The 8512-nt window shown below is 30.3% G+C and overlaps 1 long non-coding RNA gene across 1 annotated transcript; it reads right to left on the reverse strand.

Moving 5' to 3' along the window:
* Nucleotides 1-7081: 7081 nt before the first annotated feature.
* LOC133821289 (uncharacterized) lies at nucleotides 7082-8118 on the reverse strand. The gene is made up of 4 exons (XR_009887443.1): nucleotides 8037-8118; nucleotides 7501-7587; nucleotides 7331-7414; nucleotides 7082-7237 (listed from the first exon to the last, which is right to left on the reverse strand). It is a non-coding gene; the product is annotated as an uncharacterized LOC133821289 (long non-coding RNA).
* Between the last annotated feature and the right edge of the window lie 394 nt (nucleotides 8119-8512).

Consider the following 8512-nt stretch of genomic DNA (forward strand, 5'->3'; position numbering starts at 1 on the left):
TTAAGGAAAGTGTAATGTTTGATTTAAATATATAATATCTATTATATATCATAATACGCTATTGGATTGATATTATTTTTTCCATAACAAAATTGTAATATGCTTTCATATTTTGTATAGATGTTTGAGAAATAAATATTTCAATGCAATATAATTAAAATTAAGATAAAACTCTAGACAAGTGGATACAAAGGACAAGATAATTGATTAAATAAAAATACAACTCTATTGTAGAAATTCAAGTAACTAAGTAGAAAAGATACAACTCAATGTTAGATTGTAAACACAATATTATGAGCATTATATTTATAAATGAAATTCAACAACAACATTAAATGCTCATGCAACAACCAAGATCACATTTTATTTAGGGCATTAGTTTGGGAATGTAGAGAACATACCTCCTATTGAAGTTGTTTTTCGTCAACTTAAATCGTAGAGAAATTAAGCAACGTTTACTATGAGGCGAATGAATAACGAAGAAAGACAAGAGGGTTTTTACGTGGTTCAGCAGTTAACCCTGCCTAGCCCACGAGTCTGTATTATTAAGGCTTAAAGATCTCTGAAAATTCTTCAAAGATGAATTACCCAGAGCTTATTCTCCAGCCCAAAGAAATCGATCCTTTTCAAGTGATCCTTCCTCCTCTATTTATAGGGGAGGTTACAGAGTTCATTCCCACATATTTCGGGAAGATATTCAGTATATTAATTTAAATAATGACATTAAATACAATATCTCCTACATATATGGAAACATCCCATAAGAATCGGGAACGGATAACAGACTAAATAATATCCCTTAAATGTTGGGATTATACAACAATAAATATGTTCATACATAACAGCCTATCCCAGTTGACTCATCGGGTCTTCGAGATCAACGATCGACCTTGTGGCTGTTGAGACTTATGGTATTGCTACGAGCTTTCCATCCTACTTCCACTACAAGAAAAAATACTTTTAATAACACCAAAAATGTGTTATCAAAACATACCATAACACTTTTTGATGTGTTAAGACCGACTATATTATCGTAGGTCAGGGTACTTTACATAACACTTTATCATTGTTATACAGATGTGTTATTATACTGTCAACGATAACACACTTTCTGTGTTATTTTAATAAATAGATAAGTGTTTAATTATATTATTTATAGTCGATTATATAACACATTTCAATACTTATAAATTTGTGTTATACTACACTTTAGTATAACACATTTTTTGTGTTATACTACACTTTAGTTTAACACATTTTTTGTGTTATATAATGAAGTTTTCATAACAAAATTCTTTACATAAAAAGTGTTATTGTAATAGATATTATAACACAATTTTCGTATTATTTTAATATTTAGATAAGTTTAAATTCTCATTATATATTCATTTATATAACACTAATTTATTCTATTATATTTTAATTTTTTTATATAATTAAAATTAGCTTTCTAATATATACTAGCATCATCAAATGAACTTGATTTTCAAATAACAAAAAGTAAAAACATTCAACATTGTATTAACAATCCACAAATTAGTTTAAAACATTCAACACTGTCATCAACAACAAAATGTTCTTTAAGTATTCAAGTAGTCTTAAATATTCAACATATTGAAATGTTACTACTTTCAGCACAAAATATTCTCCCCTAACAGTGCATATATGCCCAAGCTCCTAGTATTTGCCAAATTAAAAAACAACAGTTGCAATAACTGTACAGTTGCCGGGAGAGGGTCTAGTGGTCAGCAATGACTGTACAGTTGCAAAGAATGGGTAGTAATCCCAGACACATTAGAAATATTAGCCACGTCCTCAACAGATTCCATGTCTATCATGCCACCAAAACGTGAACTGAGACAACAAAACTCCACTGTCGAGAGAAGCAACACAAGTAAAAGCTTTATTTTTATGTTAACCTCTGTAGTTGATGGCCTGAAGTCACACAGTACCCGAAGGCCAGAACCTGATGTTTTCAACAAATGTATGCAAACAGATAAGTTGAGTCTTTTACAAGCAGATCTCAAAAGAATCATAAAGTAACATGTCCCAAATGACCCCAAACATAACACAGTACACAGGAAAAGAACAGTATTTACCACACTCGACTCTCCAATTGCTCACTCACAGCAATTTTTTGAGCATGAAATGAGCTGCCAATGCTCATTAAAGCAAAGCACATCGCCTAGAGCATAAAGAAAAAAAATATCAATAGAAAGAACAAGGTAAACCAAAAAATTTATAGAAAAATCAAACAATCCTATCAGGAAAAGAAACTCTTGGCAAATTTTTAAATAATCAAAACACAACAAATTGAAGATTCCCATTTGTGCCAATTCCAAAGTGCAAAAAATAGTTAACAGACCTTAAAGCCAATGTACAATAAAACATATATCAACAAAAAAATGCATGAATAGCCAAGCAGTAAAATAGTCACATGTCACTAGTTTTAACATCCATCTAGGAGGGCACAAATAAAGTTAGAAAGACTGGATTTTATAAGTAGAGGATGAAACTAGACATGCCCAAGCCTCTATAATCAGTCCTCCACATGCATACCATAATAGCTTAAACCAAACCACAAAAGGCAACATCAAACAAGAAGTTGTTTTCAAATCACTCCATGCATAAGAGCACTCTCCCATTTCCCTAGTGCAACATTAAAATAGGTAGACTGACATAAACAGACATTTACTACACATGCAAAATAGTTATAGTTCCTACAATTTTGAGAAGCCAACTAAGTAACTGCATTCAAACAAATGAAATACCATCAAAAACCAATGAAAAGTGATCATATTTAATAAGCCATTCAAGAACCAAAAAAAAAACTATGAAAGAAAAACAAATATCTTCTTTTAGCTTTATGTTTAAATTTAAAGCTACCCTTTTGCTCAAAAAAGTGAAAAATAAAATGACTAAACCATTTTTAATAGTTGAAATTTGTGTACCTAATGGTCACTGCTGCTTCAATTAGAGGAGAAATTTTGGAGGTGTTGAGTATCCTGGTTCATAATTCTGCATATATAATATTGTTATTATTAGAAACTTTCATATTAGAAATTTAAAATATTCCAAGAATAATGTGTAAGTACTAAAAAAAGTCATGGGAAAATCAGCCCCCAAAAAAAGCATATAAAGTAATTCTTGTAAACTGAAAAACAGAGTAATTTTTGTAAACATAAAAGAAAAGTTGAGCAAAAACATAAATTTTGAGGCATCCAAAATCAGGAACAAACTTAAAACGATGAAAACTTGGTTCGATCAATTCAAAACTAGAACAGAAGATAGACCCAGATCAGTTTTCTGAATCCAAGAGAGAAGGCATGCTGGCTAGAGCAAATGGAAACCATTAGAACAGAATAGGAAGGCTAGGTCGGAAGAAAAGTGACTCTGAAACTATTCTAAAGTTAGATTAAAAAGAATAATGTGTTTTACTTTGAGCGGGCTTTCCCTGAAAAGATGTTGCCTTTTTATTTCATTTCCCTCTTTTTCAATACTGATTTTTTACTTTACTAGTTATTATAATACTTTTTCAATAAAGTTATACTCTTGTGTTGTAGAAAGAGTGATTTGTTGTATATACATTTATTAGTTGTATAATTTATTAGTTTATGTTCAAAAACTTAGAAATAAGAAGAAAATTTAACTAAAAGAATGTAATCCCATGCACACTGGATGCATATATAGGACAGGTACAATCCTATAAATATACATTAATAGCCTAATATGCCACAATCGATAGAAAGATAAAGCCTATAAAATGGACATGCTAGTAACTTCTACTTGCATTATTATGTCAAACATGTCAATACTTGAAAAGGGTAGTTTACATGTTACCTTAGGGAGAATGAAAATTTTCAATTAAGTGAAGAAAAAACACTATTCCCTATCTATTGAAGAAGATGAGAAAAATTAAACAAAATTAATGAATGTTTTATGCATTCTACTCAGGCGACTGAGTAAAATAATCCAATGAACAAATCAGACATTAGAAATTCATGCAATAAACTAAAGAATTAAAAGGACTATAGAAAAGCAATTATTTAAAATAAGTTTTTCTATTATAAATTAATATTTTTAATGAAAAATAAACTTAATCTAACTAGCTAATGTCCAAAACAAGAGAGAAATACACAAGCAAAAACATAAATCAATGTTTAAAACAATGAGAAACTATATATACCATGGACATGAGTGCAAGGAGTGTTATCAGAATAATATATATAAATATATATATATATATATATTCAATTAGTATTGTATTATATATGTTCCAATAAATTAACAAGCAGGAATAGAAATAAACATTAAATATGCATGCACAAAAATAAGGCAGAAGCAAATGAGGGAACACTTGAGATAGGCATTTCAACACAACCCATGAAATCATAAACTTAATTTAGGATCAATAGTAATAGAATTTAAATTTAAACCAGATGCATAAAAATAAATCACATGAAAACAGAGGAACGTATCCAAAATATGGCACTTAAAATTCAATCCAAAGTCAAAAAACACATAGCAATTCATATCAGTGGCAAATTCTAGCCATCAAAATCTATGGCTGACCAACTTTGAGGATATGCAAGAGAGTACTATAGTATATATAGTATATGTATATAGAGCCCAAGAGCTTTGTAAGTCCTTAGTTAAACCATAGCACATCATAAAAATAAATTTAAACAAAAATTAATTGCATAATCCTTTCATTAGCACGAAGAGAAAACTTAAACAAAACTTTTATATAATTAAAATTTTCTTTCATTCTATTTTTTAGTTTTCCTTAGAAGTTTCTTAAGACCCACAAAGCCAAGGAAATAAAGAAATAAGTACATGAAAAATAATAAAATAAAATAAGTACCTTATTAAGTGTCTGTATTTGGCAATCATGACCATATACTTTAGAGATTTCCGGCAGAAAATGACCAAAAAAAATTTCTAGAATCAAATAACATGTCTTCTTTAGACAAATTTAATAAAACAAAGTCTCTCAATAAGCTTTATTTTTTCCTTGTTTCATCCTAGACTCATGAATTTATCTACTCTGTAACAAATAGAGTAAAACACACTAGATGATATATGTGTTCACTAAGGAAGCCAAACAGCCTTCAATGTAGATATGAAGCAAGAAAGAGAAAAATCTGTGAAAACTATCAACAAATTAAGCTACAGATTGTACCTAGTGTCACCATGATAGCAGCAAAAATGATTATGCCAACGAGCTGCACCCTCAATTTGCCAATGGGGTATCTATAAATATTTATACTTTTCATTGTCAAGTGAGTGAACCAAAGTATGCCACCATCCATGAGATCCAACAAAGAATCTAGTGTTGATGCTGCAATGGCTATGGACCCACTCTTTATAGTAGCATAGATCTGCAGAATCAAACATAAGCTTCAATTTTAGTTTGTAAAGTGGGAATGAATGTTCTATAAGGCCATAAAATATTATTTGATGCAAGAACTCAAATACTCTAAAACATGGTCTATATAATCTAAAACATTACAGATACGACTGGAGCTGTAAAAGCTCTTAAGAACTTACTTCAGCCAAGATTTCTTATAAAAATACTCAAATTTTATCTTAAGTCCCAAGAGAATTATGTTTGCATAATTAGAGATCTTCATGGCTCTTTCATGTTGAGCTTGTTCATCAAGATCATCTTCATCAATGCCTTCTGATTGTACTATAGAGTCAACTTCCTCCAAAGATTTCAGAGTTAAAAGCTGTCCTTCATAGTAGTCCTTTTCTCCTATAATTTAAAGAAGAAACAAAAAAAATTATTTATAAGAACATGTATTTATAACAACATAAGAATAGCAAAAGAATCAAATCATGCATCGTTGGATTTCTTTGGTTGCAGAATCTTTGAACAAGTGAAGAATTCTCCCCCAGTTTCTCAACAAACAAGCAAGGCCTTAAACCACAAACAATACCTCTATTTGTTTCCTCAAAAAATTAATAAAAAAACCCAAACAATAATCACTCATTTTGTGGTTCCAAGAAACCAATCAATTCAGGCAGATCCAGGCAATGATTTTCGGTAGAGTCAGGATAACTTTTACAGACAGAAACAAAGCAGCAATAATTTTTTCAAGCAACTAAATTCTGAAGGCACTCAGAAAAAAAAAAGGATATGTGGTTTTAACTTGAAAATAAGTGATAGAAGTCAAGGGATTTGAATTCTGAAGGCACTCAGAAAAAAATAAATGCAAAATCATTTCTAACAAATGAATTTTTGATCCTATCCATATTTGTGCAGTTCCTTTGGTTCAAACCTCCAAACAAGTCCCAATCCTTGGGAAACCTTCTTTGCAGCACTATTGTCTATGCTTGGCTTGCTTCTATTTCTATACCTCATTGGAAATCTACAAGTTAAATTAATATATATAACTCATTGATTAATCCTTCAATTCTCAGTTATTTATCATTATAATTAAGTCTCACATTATTATAAATCATCTCTATATTGGCACACAGACATATATATTCTAACAAAGAAAAAATATATATATAATTATATGTGCAGATTAATGCTTGGGTTATTAAATTTGAACAATATATTGACAACATAATATTATATAATTGGGGCAAACAGTTATATATGCAACTAGCTACACAGAGAACAGAGGACAAAAGATACAATGAGAAAGTGGAGATTAAAAGGCTAATGAAAGCAAAAGACAGATTCAAGCCCAAAATTAAAACCTTATCATATTAAATCATTCACAACCCCTTAATGAAAGTTTATAGTCCCTAAACACAGATTAAACCTATATAAAACACCCCACAAATTCATAGCCATCCTAAGAAATGAAAACGAAAAATCGGAACTGTAAACTACTAAGGAAATCTATGAATTTGTACCTCTTACTATGGCCGGTTCTTGGTGGTTCCTTCTTCTCCTCAACTTAGTCCACAAGGCTATGAAGAAACACTTTTTCCTTACAAACATAAAGAAACCAAATTAAACTTGAAGAAACCTATAATATTTTGTAATCATTGTGTATTAGTTAATTGATGTACCAACTATGAATAATTTTACCAATACATAATATATGTGTCTCAAATTTTATTAATTTTTAGCGACTATTACTAGATCACCTGTAGCTACATAACAAGAGATCAAAGAACCAACAATGTTCATTGTTCCTAATGCCACCATTTCTTTGTTGCCATCAATTTGATAGTCCTTCATGGCTGCAAATGTTCTTCCAATTGCTATTGCTTCCTGATATCAAGAAAAAAAATTGGCCTTATAAGTTAAATCATTTGAATTTAAACATACAATTTTATTATTTAATTTTATCTAGCATTTACTTACTGTTAGTATACTCAATATTTTGGTAGCTCCTGAGTCCTCATCATAGTACTATTAGGATGATCTTTATGAGTTTTTGGCCTATTCCTGCACATTACGTAATATTCAATCAATATTCAAACAATTTATCACTTCAATTTATATAAATCTTGAAATTGAATTATTGGTATTACCAATGGCTTTCGTCCCTTCAACTGAGGATGGTCAAAAGTTGGTTGTTGATGAGACAAAACACAATCTATAATATCACCATCTGGACTCTGAAATCACCAAACATTCAAAGAAAGAAATTCAGTATTATTATAGTCAAATTTAACGAAAAACAGATTAAAAACAGGGAAAGTGTGAGTGAGAAAAATAATTGTATAAGCTAGATAGATCTTCTGTAAACCAGAAGAAACTACCATCAATTTACACAGTTTAACAAGACAAATGGGGAAAGAAATTACACAATGGTCAGTAAGTAGATGGTTTTAATTAATTTAACTGGCACCAATAACTAATTATCCCCATTAGATAAAGCCACACTGATTTCATTGATCATTGAAACATAATCACTACCCACATTTCCCCCCACATTTACTGTTGCCTAATTAAAAGGAAACATAACCATATACATCATTGATCATTATAGATAATGTTTGTGTATTTAGTTTGAAAGAAACAAAAAAATTGAAAAGGAAAACTTTGATACTAAAACATTCCATACCTTTTGCATCAGGGCAACAACCATTTCAGGACTCTCTAGTATTCCATGGTCCAGGAATGCCTACAGTAAAATAGTGCTTTTATTTTACTTATGACAGCTTTAGAAAATATACATAAAAGAAACAAAAAGAAGCTATGAGTACTAGATGAGATCATCTATTTACATTCATCATGCAAGAATTATAGATATTGATCCAGAAAGCAAGCTTCTCCTGATGAGTGAGTGTCTGTAACTTGACAGAAGTAAGTTTCCCAAAGAGGATCCTAAAACAATTCAAACACAAATATATATATATGTATACGCATTGCTAAGCCTCTTGTTTTACGTAAGACAGCCTGCACATTGCAAAACCAACAATAAATCACAGGATAAGAGTACACCATAAAGGATAACAAAATCACAAGACCAATGGAAATGTATTTTACCGAATGTTGCTTTTTCTTGGCAAGAATTTGCACCAGTTTGCTTTTTCATGA

Source organism: Humulus lupulus, chromosome 3, assembly GCF_963169125.1.
Source record: "Humulus lupulus chromosome 3, drHumLupu1.1, whole genome shotgun sequence".
Classification (NCBI taxonomy): domain Eukaryota; kingdom Viridiplantae; phylum Streptophyta; class Magnoliopsida; order Rosales; family Cannabaceae; genus Humulus; species Humulus lupulus.